Below are 16,183 nucleotides of genomic sequence, written 5' to 3' on the forward strand. Positions count from 1 at the left end.
GCGCTGCCATTTTCTTTGACTGTAGAGATAAGCGGCTTTTCTCAATGATGAGAAAACTGTATCAGGCAGCAATGACGAGATGATTTTGTTTATTTATACTATTGAATTTTTTTATTGTTTGGAGAAGCTGATGAGCACCAAGAAACTCGTTAATGAGTGCTCCAGATGTAACGGGGGTGTAGCTCAGTGGTAGAGCACTCGCTTTGCATGTGAGAAGTCCCGGGTTCAATCCCCGGCTCCTCCAAAGCACTCTCGACTTTAGCGGTATCTTTTTCATTGCCTGTTGCAATACTACGGCACCACGAGTTACCGGTGCGCATATCATGAAATACATTTCATCGAACAGCGCTGCCATTTTCTTTGACAATAGAGATAAGCGACTTTTCTCATTGATGAAAAAAAACTGTATCAGGCAGCAATGACGAGATGATTTTGTTTATTTCAACTATTGAATTATTTTATTGTTAAAACAAGCTGATGAGCACCAAGAAACTCGTTAATGAGTGCTCTAGATGTAACAGGGGTGTAGCTCAGTGGTAGAGCGCTCGCTTTGCATGTGAGAAGTCCTGGGTTCAATCCCCGGCACCTGCAAAGTGCTCTCGACTTTAGCGGTATCTTTTTTATTGCCTGTTGTAATACTACGGCACCACGAGTTACCGGTGCGCATATCATGAAACACATTTCATCGAACAGCGCTGTCATTTTCTTTGACTATAGAATTATGCAGCTTTCCTCAATGATGAAAAAACTGTATCAGGTAGCAATGACGTTATGATTTTGTTTATTTCAACTATTGAATTATTTTATTGTTAGAACAAGCTAATGAGCACCAAGAAACTCGTTAATGAGTGCTCCAGATGTAACGGGGGATGTATATATGTTTGTGAATGTTGTATGTAAACAGGCAATAAAGAAAGAAAAAAGGGTGTAGCTCAGTGGTAGAGCGCTCGCTTTGCATGTGAGAAGTCCCGGGCTCAATCCCCAGCACCTCCAAAGCGCTCTCGACTTTAGCGGAATATTTTTTATTGCCTGTTGTAATACTACGGCACCACGAGTTACCGGTGCGCATATCATGAAATACATTTCATCGAACATCGCTGCCATTTTCTTTTACTATAGAGATAAGCGACTTTTCTCAATGATGAAAAAAACTGTATCAGGCAGCAATGACGAGATGATTTTGTTTATTTCAACTATTGAATTATTTTATTGTTGAAACAAGCTGATGAGCATCAAGAAACTCGTTAATGAGTGCTCCAGATGTAACAGGGGTGTAGCTCAGTGGTAGAGCGCTCGCTTTGCATGTGAGAAGTCCTGGGTTCAATCCCCGGCACCTGCAAAGTGCTCTCGACTTTAGCGGTATCTTTTTTATTTCCTGCTTTAATACTACGGCACCACGAGTTACCGGTGCGCATATCATGAAATACATTTCATCGAACAGCGCTGCCATTTTCTTTGACTATAGAGATAAGCGGCTTTCCTCAATGATGAAAAAAACTGTATCAGGCAGCAATGACGAGACAATTTTGTTTATTTCAACTAATTGAATATTTTATTGTTTGACCAAGCTGATGAGCACCAAGAAACTCGTTAATGAGTGCCCCAGATGTAACAGGGGTGTAGCTCAGTGGTAGAGCGCTCGCTTTGCATGTGAGAAGTCCTGGGTTGAATCCCCGGCACCTCCAAAGCGCTCTCGACATTAGCGGGATCTTTTTTCATTGCCTGTTGTAATACTACGGCACCACGAGTCACCGGTACGCATATCATGAAATACATTTCATCGAACAGCGCTGCCATTTTCTTTGACTATAGAGATAAGCGGCTTTTCTCAAAGATGAAAAAACTGTATCAGGCAGCAATGACGAGATGATTTTGTTTATTTCAACCATTGAATTATTTTATTGTTAGAACAAGCTGATGAGCACCAAGAAACTCGTTAATGAGTGCTCCAGATGTAAAGGGGGTGTAGCTCAGTGGTAGAGCGCTCGCTTTGCATGGGAGTAGTCCCGGGTTCAGACCCCGGCACCTCGAAAGCGCTTTCGACTTTAGCGGTATCTTTTTTTAATGCCTGTTGTAATACTACGGCACCACGAGTTACCGGTGCGCATATCATTAAATACATTTTATCGAACATCGTTGCCATTTTCTTTGACTATAAAATATGCAGCTTTCCTCAATGATGAAAAAACTGTATCAGGCAGAATGACGAGATGATTTTGTTTATTTCAACTAATTGATTATCTTATTGTTTGAACAAGCTGATGAGCACCAAGAAACTCGTTAATGAGTGCTCCAAATGTAACGGAGGTTTAGCTCAGTGGCAGAGCGCGCGCTTTGCATGTGAGAAGTCCCGGGTTCAATCCCCGGCACCTCCAAAGCACTCTCGACTTTAGCGGTATCTTTTTTATTGCCTGTTGTAATACTACGGCACCACGAGTTACTGGTGCGCATATCATGAAATACATTTCATCGAACAGCGCTGCCATTTTCTTTGACTATAGAGATAAGCGGCTTTTCTCAATGATGAAAAAACTGTATCAGGCAGCAATGACGAGATGATTTTGTTTATTTCAACTATTGAATTATTTTATTGTTAGGAGAAGCTGATGAGCACCAAGAAACTCGTTAATGAGTGCTCCAGTTGTAACGGGGGTGTAGCTCAGTGGTAGAGCGCTCGCTTTGCACGTGAGTAGTCCCGGGTTCAGACACCGGCACCTCGAAAGCGCTCTCGACTTTAGCGGTATCTTTTTTTATTGCCTGTTGTAATACTACGGCACCACGAGTTACCGGTGCGCATATCATGAAATACATTTCATCGAACAGCGCTGCCATTTTCTTTGACTATAGAGATAAGCGGCTTTTCTCAATGATGAAAAAACTGTATCAGGCAGCAATGACGAGATGATTTTGTTTATTTCAACTATTGAATTATTTTATTGTTAGGAGAAGCTGATGAGCACCAAGAAACTCGTTAATGAGTGCTCCAGATGTAACAGGGGTGTAGCTCAGTGGTAGAGCGCTCGCTTTGCATGTGAGAAGTCTCGGGTTCAATCCCCGGCACCTCCAAAGCGCTCTCGACTTTAGCGGTATCTTTTTTTATTGCGTGTTGTAATACTACGGCACCACGAGTTACCGGTGCGCATATCATGAAATACATTTCATCGAACAGCGCTGCCATTTTCTTTGACTATAGAGATAAGCGGCTTTACTCAATGATGAAAAAACTGTATCAGGCAGCAATGACGAGACGATTTTGTTTATTTCAACTAATTGATTATATTATTGTTTTAACAAGCTGATGAGCACCAAGAAACTCGTTAATGAGTGCTCCAGATGTAAAGGGGGTGTAGCTCAGTGGTAGAGCGCTCGCTTTGCATGTGAGAAGTCCCGGGTTCAATCCCCGGCTCCTCCAAAGCACTCTCGACTTTAGCGGTATCTTTTTTATTGCCTGTTGCAATACTACGGCACCACGAATTACCGGTGCGCATATCATGAAATACATTTCATCGAACAGCGCTGCCATTTTCTATGACAATAGAGATAAGCGACTTTTCTCATTGATGAAAAAAAACTGTATCAGGCAGCAATGACGAGATGATTTTGTTTATTTCAACTATTGAATTATTTTATTGTTAAAACAAGCTGATTAGCACCAAGAAACTCGTTAATGAGTGCTCTAGATGTAACAGGGGTGTAGCTCAGTGGTAGAGCGCTCGCTTTGCATGTGAGAAGTCCCGGGTTCAATCCCCGGCAACTGCAAAGCGCTCTCGACTTCAGCGGTATCTTTTTTATTTCCTGCTGTAATACTACGGCACCACGAGTTACCGGTGCGCATATCATGAAATACATTTCATCGAACAGCGCTGCCATTTTATTTGACTATAGAGATAAGCGGCTTTCCTCAATGATGAAAAAACTGTATCAGGCAGCAATGACGAGACAATTTTGTTTATTTCAACTAATTGATTATTTTATTGTTTTAACAAGCTGATGAGCACCAAGAAACTCGTTAATGAGTGCTCCAGATGTAAAGGGGGTGTAGCTCAGTGGTAGAGCGCTCGCTTTGCATGTGAGAAGTCCTGGGTTGAATCCCCGGCACCTCCAAAGCGCTCACGACATTAGCGGGATCTTTTTTCATTGCCTGTTGTAATACTACGGCACCACGAGTCACCGGTACGCATATCATGAAATACATTTCATCGAACAGCGCTGCCATTTTCTTTGACTATAGAGATAAGCGGCTTTTCTCAATGATGAAAAAAGTGTATCAGGCAGCAATGACGAGATGATTTTGTTTATTTCAACTATTGAATTATTTTATTGTTAGAACAAGCTGATGAGCACCAAGAAACTCGTTAATGAGTGCTCCAGAAGTAACGGGGGTGTAGCTCAGTGGTAGAGCGCTCGCTTTGCATGTGAGAAGTCTCGGGTTCAATCCCCGGAACCTCCAAAGCGCTCTCGACTTTAGCGGTATCTTTTTTATTGCCTGTTGTAATACTACGGCACCACGAGTTACCGGTGCGCATATCATGAAACACATTTCATCGAACAGCGCTGTCATTTTCTTTGACTATACAATTATGCAGCTTTCCTCAATGATGAAAAAACTGTATCAGGTAGCAATGACGTTATGATTTTGTTTATTTCAACTATTGAATTATTTTATTGTTAGAACAAGCTAATGAGCACCAAGAAACTCGTTAATGAGTGCTCCAGATGTAACGGGGGATGTATATATGTTTGTGAATGTTGTATGTAAACAGGCAATAAAGAAAGAAAAAAGGGTGTAGCTCAGTGGTAGAGCGCTCGCTTTGCATGTGAGAAGTCCCGGGCTCAATCCCCAGCACCTCCAAAGCGCTCTCGACTTTAGCGGTATATTTTTTATTACCTGTTGTAATACTACGGCACCACGAGTTACCGGTGCGCATATCATGAAATACATTTCATTGAACAGCGCTGCCATTTTCTTTGACTATAGAGATAAGCGGCTTTCCTCAATGATGAAAAAAACTGTATCAGGCAGCAATGACGAGACAATTTTGTTTATTTCAACTAATTGAATATTTTATTGTTTGACCAAGCTGATGAGCACCAAGAAACTTGTTAATGAGTGCCCCAGATGTAACAGGGGTGTAGCTCAGTGGTAGAGCGCTCGCTTTGCATGTGAGAAGTCCTGGGTTGAATCCCCGGCACCTCCAAAGCGCTCTCGACATTAGCGGCATCTTTTTTCATTGCCTGTTGTAATACTACGGCACCACGAGTCACCGGTACGCATATCATGAAATACATTTCATCGAACAGCGCTGCCATTTTCTTTGACTATAGAGATAAGCGGCTTTTCTCAAAGATGAAAAAACTGTATCAGGCAGCAATGACGAGATGATTTTGTTTATTTCAACCATTGAATTATTTTATTGTTAGAACAAGCTGATGAGCACCAAGAAACTCGTTAATGAGTGCTCCAGATGTAAAGGGGGTGTAGCTCAGTGGTAGAGCGCTCGCTTTGCATGGGAGTAGTCCCGGGTTCAGACCCCGGCACCTCGAAAGCGCTTTCGACTTTAGCGGTATCTTTTTTTAATGCCTGTTGTAATACTACGGCACCACGAGTTACCGGTGCGCATATCATTAAATACATTTTATCGAACATCGTTGCCATTTTCTTTGACTATAAAATATGCAGCTTTCCTCAATGATGAAAAAACTGTATCAGGCAGAATGACGAGATGATTTTGTTTATTTCAACTAATTGATTATCTTATTGTTTGAACAAGCTGATGAGCACCAAGAAACTCGTTAATGAGTGCTCCAGATGTAACGGGGGTGTAGCTCAGTGGTAGAGCGCTCGCTTTGCATGTGAGAAGTCTCGGGTTCAATCCCCGGCACCTCCAAAGCGCTCTCGACTTTAGCGGTATCTTTTTTATTGCCTGTTGTAATACTACGGCACCACGAGTTACCGGTGCGCATATCATGAAACACATTTCATCGAACAGCGCTGTCATTTTCTTTGACTATAGAATTATGCAGCTTTCCTCAATGATGAAAAAACTGTATCAGGTAGCAATGACGTTATGATTTTGTTTATTTCAACTATTGAATTATTTTATTGTTAGAACAAGCTAATGAGCACCAAGAAACTCGTTAATGAGTGCTCCAGATGTAACGGGGGATGTATATATGTTTGTGAATGTTGTATGTAAACAGGCAATAAAGAAAGAAAAAAGGGTGTAGCTCAGTGGTAGAGCGCTCGCTTTGCATGTGAGAAGTCCCGGGCTCAATCCCCAGCACCTCGAAAGCGCTCTCGACTTTAGCGGTATATTTTTTATTGCCTGTTGTAATACTACGGCACCACGAGTTACCGGTGCGCATATCATGAAATACATTTCATCGAACAGCGCTGCCATTTTCTTTGACTATAGAGATAAGCGGCTTTCCTCAATGATGAAAAAAACTGTATCAGGCAGCAATGACGAGACAATTTTGTTTATTTCAACTAATTGAATATTTTATTGTTTGACCAAGCTGATGAGCACCAAGAAACTCGTTAATGAGTGCCCCAGATGTAACAGGGGTGTAGCTCAGTGGTAGAGCGCTCGCTTTGCATGTGAGAAGTCCTGGGTTGAATCCCCGGCACCTCCAAAGCGCTCTCGACATTAGCGGGATCTTTTTTCATTGCCTGTTGTAATACTACGGCACCACGAGTCACCGGTACGCATATCATGAAATACATTTCATCGAACAGCGCTGCCATTTTCTTTGACTATAGAGATAAGCGGCTTTTCTCAAAGATGAAAAAACTGTATCAGGCAGCAATGACGAGATGATTTTGTTTATTTCAACCATTGAATTATTTTATTGTTAGAACAAGCTGATGAGCACCAAGAAACTCGTTAATGAGTGCTCCAGATGTAAAGGGGGTGTAGCTCAGTGGTAGAGCGCTCGCTTTGCATGGGAGTAGTCCCGGGTTCAGACCCCGGCACCTCGAAAGCGCTTTCGACTTTAGCGGTATCTTTTTTTAATGCCTGTTGTAATACTACGGCACCACGAGTTACCGGTGCGCATATCATTAAATACATTTTATCGAACATCGTTGCCATTTTCTTTGACTATAAAATATGCAGCTTTCCTCAATGATGAAAAAACTGTATCAGGCAGAATGACGAGATGATTTTGTTTATTTCAACTAATTGATTATCTTATTGTTTGAACAAGCTGATGAGCACCAAGAAACTCGTTAATGAGTGCTCCAAATGTAACGGAGGTTTAGCTCAGTGGCAGAGCGCTCGCTTTGCATGTGAGAAGTCCCGGGTTCAATCCCCGGCACCTCCAAAGCACTCTCGACTTTAGCGGTATCTTTTTTATTGCCTGTTGTAATACTACGGCACCACGAGTTACTGGTGCGCATATCATGAAATACATTTCATCGAACAGCGCTGCCATTTTCTTTGACTATAGAGATAAGCGGCTTTTCTCAATGATGAAAAAACTGTATCAGGCAGCAATGACGAGATGATTTTGTTTATTTCAACTATTGAATTATTTTATTGTTAGGAGAAGCTGATGAGCACCAAGAAACTCGTTAATGAGTGCTCCAGTTGTAACGGGGGTGTAGCTCAGTGGTAGAGCGCTCGCTTTGCACGTGAGTAGTCCCGGGTTCAGACACCGGCACCTCGAAAGCGCTCTCGACTTTAGCGGTATCTTTTTTTATTGCCTGTTGTAATACTACGGCACCACGAGTTACCGGTGCGCATATCATGAAATACATTTCATCGAACAGCGCTGCCATTTTCTTTGACTATAGAAATATGCAGCTTTTCTCAATGATGAAAAAACTGTATCAGGCAGCAATGACGAGATGATTTTGTTTATTTCAACTATTGAATTATTTTATTGTTAGAACAAGCTGATGAGCACCAAGAAACTCGTTAATGAGTGCTCCAGATGTAACGGGGGTGTAGCTCAGTGGTAGAGTGCTCGCTTTGCATGTGAGAAGTCTCGGGTTCAATCCCCGGCACCTCCAAAGCGCTCTCGACTTTAGCGGTATCTTTTTTATTGCGTGTTGTAATACTACGGCACCACGAGTTACCGGTGCGCATATCATGAAATACATTTCATCGAACAGCGCTGCCATTTTCTTTGACTATAGAGATAAGCGGCTTTACTCAATGATGAAAAAACTGTATCAGGCAGCAATGACGAGACGATTTTGTTTATTTCAACTAATTGATTATTTTATTGTTTTAACAAGCTGATGAGCACCAAGAAACTCGTTAATGAGTGCTCCAGATGTAAAGGGGGTGTAGCTCAGTGGTAGAGCGCTCGCTTTGCATGTGAGAAGTCCCGGGTTCAATCCCCGGCTCCTCCAAAGCACTCTCGACTTTAGCGGTATCTTTTTTATTGCCTGTTGCAATACTACGGCACCACGAGTTACCGCTGCGCATATCATGAAATACATTTCATCGAACAGCGCTGCCATTTTCTTTGACAATAGAGATAAGCGACTTTTCTCATTGATGAAAAAAAACTGTATCAGGCAGCAATGACGAGATGATTTTGTTTATTTCAACTATTGAATTATTTTATTGTTAAAACAAGCTGATGAGCACCAAGAAACTCGTTAATGAGTGCTCTAGATGTAACAGGGGTGTAGCTCAGTGGTAGAGCGCTCGCTTTGCATGTGAGAAGTCCCGGGTTCAATCCCCGGCACCTGCAAAGCGCTCTCGACTTCAGCGGTATCTTTTTTATTTCCTGCTGTAATACTACGGCACCACGAGTTACCGGTGCGCATATCATGAAATACATTTCATCGAACAGCGCTGCCATTTTATTTGACTATAGAGATAAGCGGCTTTCCTCAATGATGAAAAAAACTGTATCAGGCAGCAATGACGAGACAATTTTGTTTATTTCAACTAATTGATTATTTTATTGTTTGAACAAGCTGATGAGCACCGAGAAACTCGTTAATGAGTGCCCCAGATGTAACAGGGGTGTAGCTCAGTGGTAGAGCGCTCGCTTTGCATGTGAGAAGTCCCGGGTTCAATCTCCGGCACCTGCAAAGCGCTCTCGACTTTAGCGGTATCTTTTTTATTGCCTGCTGTAATACTACGGCACCACGAGTTACCGGTGCGCTTATCATGAAATACATTTCATCGAACAGCGCTGCCATTTTCTTTGACTATAGAGATAAGCGGCTTTCCTCAATGATGAAAAAACTGTATCAGGCAGCAATGACGAGCTGATTTTGTTTATTTCAACTATTGAATTATTTTATTGTTAGGAGAAGCTGATGAGCACCAAGAAACTCGTTAATGAGTGCTTCAGATGTAACGGGGGTGTAGCTCAGTGGTAGAGCGCTCGCTTTGCATGTGAGAAGTCGCGGGTTCAATCCCCCGGCTCCTCCAAAGCACTCTCGACTTTAGCGGTATTTTTTTATTGCCTGTTGCAATACTACGGCACCACGAGTTACCGGTGCACATATCATGAAATACATTTCATCGAACAGCGCTGCCATTTTTTTTGACAATAGAGATAAGCGACTTTTCTCAATGATGAAAAAAAACTGTATCAGGCAGCAATGACGAGATGATTTTGTTTATTTATACTATTGAATTATTTTATTGTTTGAACAAGCTGATGAGCACCAAGAAACTCGTTAATTAGTGCCCCAGATGTAACAGGGGTGTAGCTGAGTGGTAGACCGCTCGCTTTGCATGTGAGAAGTCCCGGGTTCAATCTCCGGCACCTGCAAAGCGCTCTCGACTTTAGCGGTATCTTTTTTATTGCCTGCTGTAATACTACGGCACCACGAGTTACCGGTGCGCATATCATGAAATACATTTCATCGAACAGCGCTGCCATTTTCTTTGACTATAGAGATAAGCGGCTTTCCTCAATGATGAAAAAACTGTATGAGGCAGCAATGACGAGATGATTTTGTTTATTTCAACTATTGAATTATTTTATTGTTAGGAGAAGCTGTTGAGCACCAAGAAACTCGTTAATGAGTGCTCCAGATCTAACGGGGGTGTAGCTCAGTGGTAGAGCGCTCGCTTTGCATGTGAGTAGTCCCGGGTTCAGACCCCGGCACCTCGAAAGCGCTCTCAACTTTAGCGGTATCTTTTTTATTGCCTGTTGTAATACTACGGCACCACGAGTTACCGGTGCGCATATCATGAAATACATTTCATCGAACAGCGCTGCCATTTTCTTTGACTATAGAAATATGCAGCTTTTCTCAATGATGAAAAAACTGTATCAGGCAGCAATGACGAGATGATTTTGTTTATTTCAACTATTGAATTATTTTATTGTTAGAACAAGCTGATGAGCACCAAGAAACTCGTTAATGAGTGCTCCAGATGTAACGGGGGTGTAGCTCAGTGGTAGAGTGCTCGCTTTGCATGTGAGAAGTCTCGGGTTCAATCCCCGGCACCTCCAAAGCGCTCTCGACTTTAGCGGTATCTTTTTTTATTGCGTGTTGTAATACTACGGCACCACGAGTTACCGGTGCGCATATCATGAAATACATTTCATCGAACAGCGCTGCCATTTTCTTTGAGTATAGAGATAAGCGGCTTTACTCAATGATGAAAAAACTGTATCAGGCAGCAATGACGAGACGATTTTGTTTATTTCAACTAATTGATTATTTTATTGTTTTAACAAGCTGATGAGCACCAAGAAACTCGTTAATGAGTGCTCCAGATGTAAAGGGGGTGTAGCTCAGTGGTAGAGCGCTCGCTTTGCATGTGAGAAGTCCCGGGTTCAATCCCCGGCTCCTCCAAAGCACTCTCGACTTTAGCGGTGTCTTTTTTATTGCCTGTTGCAATACTACGGCACCACGAGTTACCGGTGCGCATATCATGAAATACAATTCATCGAACAGCGCTGCCATTTTCTTTGACTATAGAGATAAGCGGCTTTCCTCAATGATGAAAAAAACTGTATCAGGCAGCAATGACGAGACGATTTTGTTTATTTCAACCTATTGATTATTTTATTGTTTTAACAAGCTGATGATCACCAAGAAACTCGTTAATGAGTGCTCCAGATGTAAAGGGGGTGTAGCTCAGTGGTAGAGCGCTCGCTTTGCATGTGAGAAGTCCTGGGTTGAATCCCCGGCACCTCCAAAGCGCTCTCGACATTAGCGGGATCTTTTTTCATTGCCTGTTGTAATACTACGGCACCACGAGTCACCGGTACGCATATCATGAAATACATTTCATCGAACAGCGCTGCCAGTTTCTTTGACTATAGAGATAAGCGGCTTTCCTCAATGATGAAAAAAACTGTATCAGGCAGCAATGACGAGATGATTTTGTTTATTTCAACTTATTGATTATTTTATTGTTTTAACAAGCTGATGATCACCAAGAAACTCGTTAATGAGTGCTCCAGATGTAAAGGGGGTGTCGCTCAGTGGTAGAGCACTCGCTTTGCATGTGAGAAGTCCTGGGTTGAATCCCCGGTACCTCCAAAGCGCTCTCGACGTTAGCGGGATCTTTTTTTCATTGCCTGTTGTAATACTACGGCACCACGAGTCACCGGTGCCCATATCATGTAATACATTTCATCGAACAGCGTTGCCATTTTCTTTGACTATAGAGATAAGCGGCTTTTCTCAATGATGAAAAAACTGTATCAAGCAGCAATGACGAGATGATTTTGTTTATTTCAACTATTGAATGATTTTATTGTTAGGAGAAGCTGATGAGCACCAAGAAACTCTTTAATGAGTGCTGCAGATGTAATGGGGGTGTAGCTCAGTGGTAGAGCGCTCGCTTTGCATGTGAGTAGTCCCGGGTTCAGCCCCCGGCACCTCGAAAGCGCTCTCGACTTTAGCGGTATCTTTCTTTATTGCCTGTTGTAATACTACGGCACCACGAGTTACTGGTGCGCATATCATGAAACACATTTCATCGAACAGCGCTGTCATTTTCTTTGACTATAGAAATATGCAGCTTTCCTCAATGATGAAAAAACTGTATCAGGTAGCAATGACGTTATGATTTTGTTTATTTCAACTATTGAATTATTTTATTGTTAGAACAAGCTGATGAGCACCAAGAAACTCGTTAATGAGTGCTCCAGATGTAACGGGGGATGTATATATGTTTGTGAATGTTGTATGTAAACAGGCAATAAAGAAAGAAAAAAGGGTGTAGCTCAGTGGTAGAGCGCTCGCTTTGCATGTGAGAAGTCCTGGGCTCAATCCCCAGCACCTCCAAAGCGCTCTCGACTTTAGCGGTATCTTTTTATTGCCTGTTGTAATACTACGGCACCACGAGTTACCGGTGCGCATATCATGAAATACATTTCATCGAACAGCGCTGCCGTTTTCTTTCACTATAGAGATAAGCGGCTTTTCTCAATGATGAAAAAACTGTATCAGGCAGCAATGACAAGATGATTTTGTTAATTTCAACTATTGAATAATTTTATTGTTAGAACAAGCTGATGAGCACCAAGAAACTCGTTAATGAGTGCTCCAGATGTAAAGGGGGTGTAGCTCAGTGGTAGAGTGCTCGCTTAGCATGTGAGTACTCCCGGGTTCAGACCCCGGCACCTCGAAAGCGCTTTCGACTTTAGCGGTATCTTTTTTTATTGCCTGTTGTAATACTACGGCACCACGAGTTACCGGTGCGCATATCATTAAATACATTTCATCGAGCATCGTTGCCATTTTCTTTGACTATAAAATATGCAGCTTTCCTCAATGACGAAAAAACTGTATCAGGCAGAATGACGAGATGATTTTGTTTATTTCAACTAATTGATTATCTTATTGTTTGAACAAGCTGATGAGCACCAAGAAACTCGTTAATGAGTGCTCCAGATGTAACGGGGGATGTATATATGTTTGTGAATGTTGTATGTAAACAGGCAATAATAAAGAAAAAAGGGTGTAGCTCAGTGGTAGAGCGCTCGCTTTGCATGTGAGAAGTCCCGGGCTCAATCTCCGGCACCTGGAAAGCGCTCTCGACTTTAGCGGTATCTTTTTTATTACCTGCTGTAATACTACGGCACCACTAGTTACCGGTGCGCATATCATGAAATACATTTCATCGAACAGCGCTGCCATTTTCTTTGACTATAGAGATAAGCGGCTTTCCTCAATGATGAAAAAACTGTATCAGGCATCAATGACGAGATGATTTTGTTTATTTCAACTATTGAATGATTTTATTGTTAGGAGAAGCTGTTGAGCACCAAGAATCTCGTTAATGAGTGCTCCAGATGTAACGGGGGTGTAGCTCAGTGGTAGAGCGCTCGCTTTGCATGTGAGTAGTCCCGGGTTCAGACCCCGGCACCTCGAAAGCGCTCTCGACTTTAGCGGTATCTTTTTTTATTGCCTGTTGTAATACTACGGCACCACGAGTTACCGGTGCGCATATCATGAAATACATTTCATCGAACAGCGCTGCCATTTTCTTTGACTATAGAGATAAGCGGCTTTCCTCAATGATGAAAAAAACTGTATCAGGCAGCAATGACGAGATGATTTTGTTTATTTCAACTTATTGATTGTTTTATTGTTTTAACAAGTTGATGAGCACCAAGAAACTCGTTAATGAGTGCTCCAGATGTAAAGGGGGTGTAGCTCAGTGGTAGAGCGCTCGCTTTGCATGTGAGAAGTCCTGGGTTGAATCCCCGGCACCTCCAAAGCGCTCTCGACATTAGCGGGATCTTTTTTCATTGCCTGTTGTAATACTACGGCACCACGAGTAACCGGTACGCATATCATGAAATACATTTCATCGAACAGCGCTGCCATTTTCTTTGACTATAGAGATAAGCGGCTTTTCTCAATGATGAAAAAAGTGTATCAGGCAGCAATGACGAGATGATTTTGTTTATTTCAACTATTGAATTATTTTATTGTTAGAACAAGCTGATGAGCACCAAGAAACTCGTTAATGAGTGCTCCAGATGTAACGGGGGTGTAGCTCAGTGGTATAGCGCTCGCTTTGCATGTGAGAAGTCTCGGGTTCAATCCCCGGCACCTCCAAAGCGCTCTCGACTTTAGCGGTATCTTTTTTATTGCCTGTTGTAATACTACGGCACCACGAGTTACCGGTGCGCATATCATGAAACACATTTCATCGAACAGCGCTGTCATTTTCTTTGACTATAGAAATATGCAGCTTTCCTCAATGATGAAAAAACTGTATCAGGTAGCAATGACGTTATGATTTTGTTTATTTCAACTATTGAATTATTTTATTGTTAGAACAAGCTAATGAGCACCAAGAAACTCGTTAATGAGTGCTCCAGATGTGACGGGGGATGTATATATGTTTGTGAATGTTGTATGTAAACAGGCAATAAAGAAAGAAAAAAGGGTGTAGCTCAGTGGTAGAGCGCTCGCTTTGCATGTGAGAAGTCCCGGGCTCAATCCCCAGCACCTCCAAAGCGCTCTCGACTTTAGCGGTATATTTTTTATTGCCTGTTGTAATACTACGGCACCACGAGTTACCGGTGCGCATATCATGAAATACATTTCATCGAACATCGCTGCCATTTTCTTTGACTATAGAGATAAGCGACTTTTCTCAATGATGAAAAAAACTGTATCAGGCAGCAATGACGAGATGATTTTGTTTATTTCAACTTTTGAATTATTTTATTGTTGAAACAAGCTGATGAGCATCAAGAAACTCGTTAATGAGTGCTTCAGATGTAACAGGGGTGTAGCTCAGTGGTAGAGCGCTCGCTTTGCATGTGAGAAGTCCTGGGTTGAATCCCCGGCACCTCCAAAGCGCTCTCGACATTAGCGGGATCTTTTTTCATTGCCTGTTGTAATACTACGGCACCACGAGTCACCGGTACGCATATCATGAAATACATTTCATCGAACAGCGCTGCCATTTTCTTTGACTATAGAGATAAGCGGCTTTTCTCAAAGATGAAAAAACTGTATCAGGCAGCAATGACGAGATGATTTTGTTTATTTCAACCATTGAATTATTTTATTGTTAGAACAAGCTGATGAGCACCAAGAAACTCGTTAATGAGTGCTCCAGATGTAAAGGGGGTGTAGCTCAGTGGTAGAGCGCTCGCTTTGCATGTGAGTAGTCCCGGGTTCAGACCCCGGCACCTCGAAAGCGCTTTCGACTTTAGCGGTATCTTTTTTTAATGCCTGTTGTAATACTACGGCACCACGAGTTACCGGTGCGCATATCATTAAATACATTTTATCGAACATCGTTGCCATTTTCTTTGACTATAAAATATGCAGCTTTCCTCAATGATGAAAAAACTGTATCAGGCAGAATGACGAGATGATTTTGTTTATTTCAACTAATTGATTATCTTATTGTTTGAACAAGCTGATGAGCACCAAGAAACTCGTTAATGAGTGCTCCAAATGTAACGGAGGTGTAGCTCAGTGGCAGAGCGCTCGCTTTGCATGTGAGAAGTCCTGGGTTCAATCCCCGGCACCTCCAAAGCACTCTCGACTTTAGCGGTATCTTTTTTTATTGCCTGTTGTAATACTACGGCACCACGAGTTACTGGTGCGCATATCATGAAATACATTTCATCGAACAGCGCTGCCATTTTCTTTGACTATAGAGATAAGCGGCTTTTCTCAATGATGAAAAAACTGTATCAGGCAGCAATGACGAGATGATTTTGTTTATTTCAACTATTGAATTATTTTATTGTTAGGAGAAGCTGATGAGCACCAAGAAACTCGTTAATGAGTGCTCCAGATGTAACGGGGGTGTAGCTCAGTGGTAGAGCGCTCGCTTTGCATGTGAGTAGTCCCGGGTTCAGACACCGGCACCTCGAAAGCGCTCTCGACTTTAGCGGTATCTTTTTTTATTGCCTGTTTTAATACTACGGCACCACGAGTTACCGGTGCGCATATCATGAAATACATTTCATCGAACAGCGCTGCCATTTTCTTTGACTATAGAAATATGCAGCTTTTCTCAATGATGAAAAAACTGTATCAGGCAGCAATGACGAGATGATTTTGTTTATTTCAACTATTGAATTATTTTATTGTTAGAACAAGCTGATGAGCACCAAGAAACTCGTTAATGAGTGCTCCAGATGTAACGGGGGTGTAGCTCAGTGGTAGAGTGCTCGCTTTGCATGTGAGAAGTCTCGGGTTCAATCCCCGGCACCTCCAAAGCGCTCTCGACTTTAGCGGTATCTTTTTTTATTGCGTGTTGTA

The 16,183-nt window shown here is 42.2% G+C and overlaps 29 non-coding genes across 29 annotated transcripts; all 29 read left to right on the forward strand.

Moving 5' to 3' along the window:
• The first annotated feature begins 172 nt into the window (after positions 1-172).
• On the forward strand, positions 173-244 carry TRNAA-UGC (transfer RNA alanine (anticodon UGC)). The gene has a single exon. It is a non-coding gene; the product is annotated as a tRNA-Ala (tRNA).
• Positions 245-517: 273 nt separating this feature from the next.
• Positions 518-591, forward strand: TRNAA-UGC (transfer RNA alanine (anticodon UGC)). Its single transcript has one exon. It is a non-coding gene; the product is annotated as a tRNA-Ala (tRNA).
• Positions 592-1,265: 674 nt separating this feature from the next.
• On the forward strand, positions 1,266-1,339 carry TRNAA-UGC (transfer RNA alanine (anticodon UGC)). Its single transcript has one exon. It is a non-coding gene; the product is annotated as a tRNA-Ala (tRNA).
• A 274-nt stretch (positions 1,340-1,613) lies between these two features.
• On the forward strand, positions 1,614-1,685 carry TRNAA-UGC (transfer RNA alanine (anticodon UGC)). The gene has a single exon. It is a non-coding gene; the product is annotated as a tRNA-Ala (tRNA).
• A 1,309-nt stretch (positions 1,686-2,994) lies between these two features.
• On the forward strand, positions 2,995-3,066 carry TRNAA-UGC (transfer RNA alanine (anticodon UGC)). Its single transcript has one exon. It is a non-coding gene; the product is annotated as a tRNA-Ala (tRNA).
• A 274-nt stretch (positions 3,067-3,340) lies between these two features.
• TRNAA-UGC (transfer RNA alanine (anticodon UGC)) lies at positions 3,341-3,412 on the forward strand. The gene has a single exon. It is a non-coding gene; the product is annotated as a tRNA-Ala (tRNA).
• A 273-nt stretch (positions 3,413-3,685) lies between these two features.
• Positions 3,686-3,759, forward strand: TRNAA-UGC (transfer RNA alanine (anticodon UGC)). The gene has a single exon. It is a non-coding gene; the product is annotated as a tRNA-Ala (tRNA).
• Positions 3,760-4,032: 273 nt separating this feature from the next.
• On the forward strand, positions 4,033-4,104 carry TRNAA-UGC (transfer RNA alanine (anticodon UGC)). The gene has a single exon. It is a non-coding gene; the product is annotated as a tRNA-Ala (tRNA).
• Positions 4,105-4,378: 274 nt separating this feature from the next.
• On the forward strand, positions 4,379-4,450 carry TRNAA-UGC (transfer RNA alanine (anticodon UGC)). Its single transcript has one exon. It is a non-coding gene; the product is annotated as a tRNA-Ala (tRNA).
• A 676-nt stretch (positions 4,451-5,126) lies between these two features.
• TRNAA-UGC (transfer RNA alanine (anticodon UGC)) lies at positions 5,127-5,198 on the forward strand. Its single transcript has one exon. It is a non-coding gene; the product is annotated as a tRNA-Ala (tRNA).
• A 618-nt stretch (positions 5,199-5,816) lies between these two features.
• Positions 5,817-5,888, forward strand: TRNAA-UGC (transfer RNA alanine (anticodon UGC)). The gene has a single exon. It is a non-coding gene; the product is annotated as a tRNA-Ala (tRNA).
• Positions 5,889-6,564: 676 nt separating this feature from the next.
• Positions 6,565-6,636, forward strand: TRNAA-UGC (transfer RNA alanine (anticodon UGC)). The gene has a single exon. It is a non-coding gene; the product is annotated as a tRNA-Ala (tRNA).
• Positions 6,637-7,254: 618 nt separating this feature from the next.
• On the forward strand, positions 7,255-7,326 carry TRNAA-UGC (transfer RNA alanine (anticodon UGC)). The gene has a single exon. It is a non-coding gene; the product is annotated as a tRNA-Ala (tRNA).
• Positions 7,327-7,945: 619 nt separating this feature from the next.
• On the forward strand, positions 7,946-8,017 carry TRNAA-UGC (transfer RNA alanine (anticodon UGC)). Its single transcript has one exon. It is a non-coding gene; the product is annotated as a tRNA-Ala (tRNA).
• Positions 8,018-8,290: 273 nt separating this feature from the next.
• TRNAA-UGC (transfer RNA alanine (anticodon UGC)) lies at positions 8,291-8,362 on the forward strand. Its single transcript has one exon. It is a non-coding gene; the product is annotated as a tRNA-Ala (tRNA).
• A 273-nt stretch (positions 8,363-8,635) lies between these two features.
• TRNAA-UGC (transfer RNA alanine (anticodon UGC)) lies at positions 8,636-8,709 on the forward strand. The gene has a single exon. It is a non-coding gene; the product is annotated as a tRNA-Ala (tRNA).
• Positions 8,710-8,981: 272 nt separating this feature from the next.
• TRNAA-UGC (transfer RNA alanine (anticodon UGC)) lies at positions 8,982-9,055 on the forward strand. The gene has a single exon. It is a non-coding gene; the product is annotated as a tRNA-Ala (tRNA).
• Positions 9,056-9,328: 273 nt separating this feature from the next.
• TRNAA-UGC (transfer RNA alanine (anticodon UGC)) lies at positions 9,329-9,401 on the forward strand. The gene has a single exon. It is a non-coding gene; the product is annotated as a tRNA-Ala (tRNA).
• Positions 9,402-10,019: 618 nt separating this feature from the next.
• Positions 10,020-10,092, forward strand: TRNAA-UGC (transfer RNA alanine (anticodon UGC)). The gene has a single exon. It is a non-coding gene; the product is annotated as a tRNA-Ala (tRNA).
• A 273-nt stretch (positions 10,093-10,365) lies between these two features.
• On the forward strand, positions 10,366-10,437 carry TRNAA-UGC (transfer RNA alanine (anticodon UGC)). The gene has a single exon. It is a non-coding gene; the product is annotated as a tRNA-Ala (tRNA).
• A 274-nt stretch (positions 10,438-10,711) lies between these two features.
• On the forward strand, positions 10,712-10,783 carry TRNAA-UGC (transfer RNA alanine (anticodon UGC)). The gene has a single exon. It is a non-coding gene; the product is annotated as a tRNA-Ala (tRNA).
• A 274-nt stretch (positions 10,784-11,057) lies between these two features.
• TRNAA-UGC (transfer RNA alanine (anticodon UGC)) lies at positions 11,058-11,129 on the forward strand. Its single transcript has one exon. It is a non-coding gene; the product is annotated as a tRNA-Ala (tRNA).
• A 2,113-nt stretch (positions 11,130-13,242) lies between these two features.
• Positions 13,243-13,315, forward strand: TRNAA-UGC (transfer RNA alanine (anticodon UGC)). The gene has a single exon. It is a non-coding gene; the product is annotated as a tRNA-Ala (tRNA).
• A 275-nt stretch (positions 13,316-13,590) lies between these two features.
• Positions 13,591-13,662, forward strand: TRNAA-UGC (transfer RNA alanine (anticodon UGC)). Its single transcript has one exon. It is a non-coding gene; the product is annotated as a tRNA-Ala (tRNA).
• A 274-nt stretch (positions 13,663-13,936) lies between these two features.
• Positions 13,937-14,008, forward strand: TRNAA-UGC (transfer RNA alanine (anticodon UGC)). The gene has a single exon. It is a non-coding gene; the product is annotated as a tRNA-Ala (tRNA).
• A 676-nt stretch (positions 14,009-14,684) lies between these two features.
• TRNAA-UGC (transfer RNA alanine (anticodon UGC)) lies at positions 14,685-14,756 on the forward strand. The gene has a single exon. It is a non-coding gene; the product is annotated as a tRNA-Ala (tRNA).
• Positions 14,757-15,030: 274 nt separating this feature from the next.
• TRNAA-UGC (transfer RNA alanine (anticodon UGC)) lies at positions 15,031-15,102 on the forward strand. Its single transcript has one exon. It is a non-coding gene; the product is annotated as a tRNA-Ala (tRNA).
• A 272-nt stretch (positions 15,103-15,374) lies between these two features.
• Positions 15,375-15,446, forward strand: TRNAA-UGC (transfer RNA alanine (anticodon UGC)). The gene has a single exon. It is a non-coding gene; the product is annotated as a tRNA-Ala (tRNA).
• A 620-nt stretch (positions 15,447-16,066) lies between these two features.
• TRNAA-UGC (transfer RNA alanine (anticodon UGC)) lies at positions 16,067-16,138 on the forward strand. The gene has a single exon. It is a non-coding gene; the product is annotated as a tRNA-Ala (tRNA).
• The last annotated feature ends 45 nt before the right edge of the window (positions 16,139-16,183 follow it).

The sequence above is a fragment of the Rhipicephalus microplus genome, chromosome 3 (assembly GCF_043290135.1).
Source record: "Rhipicephalus microplus isolate Deutch F79 chromosome 3, USDA_Rmic, whole genome shotgun sequence".
NCBI classification, from domain to species: Eukaryota; Metazoa; Arthropoda; class Arachnida; order Ixodida; family Ixodidae; genus Rhipicephalus; species Rhipicephalus microplus.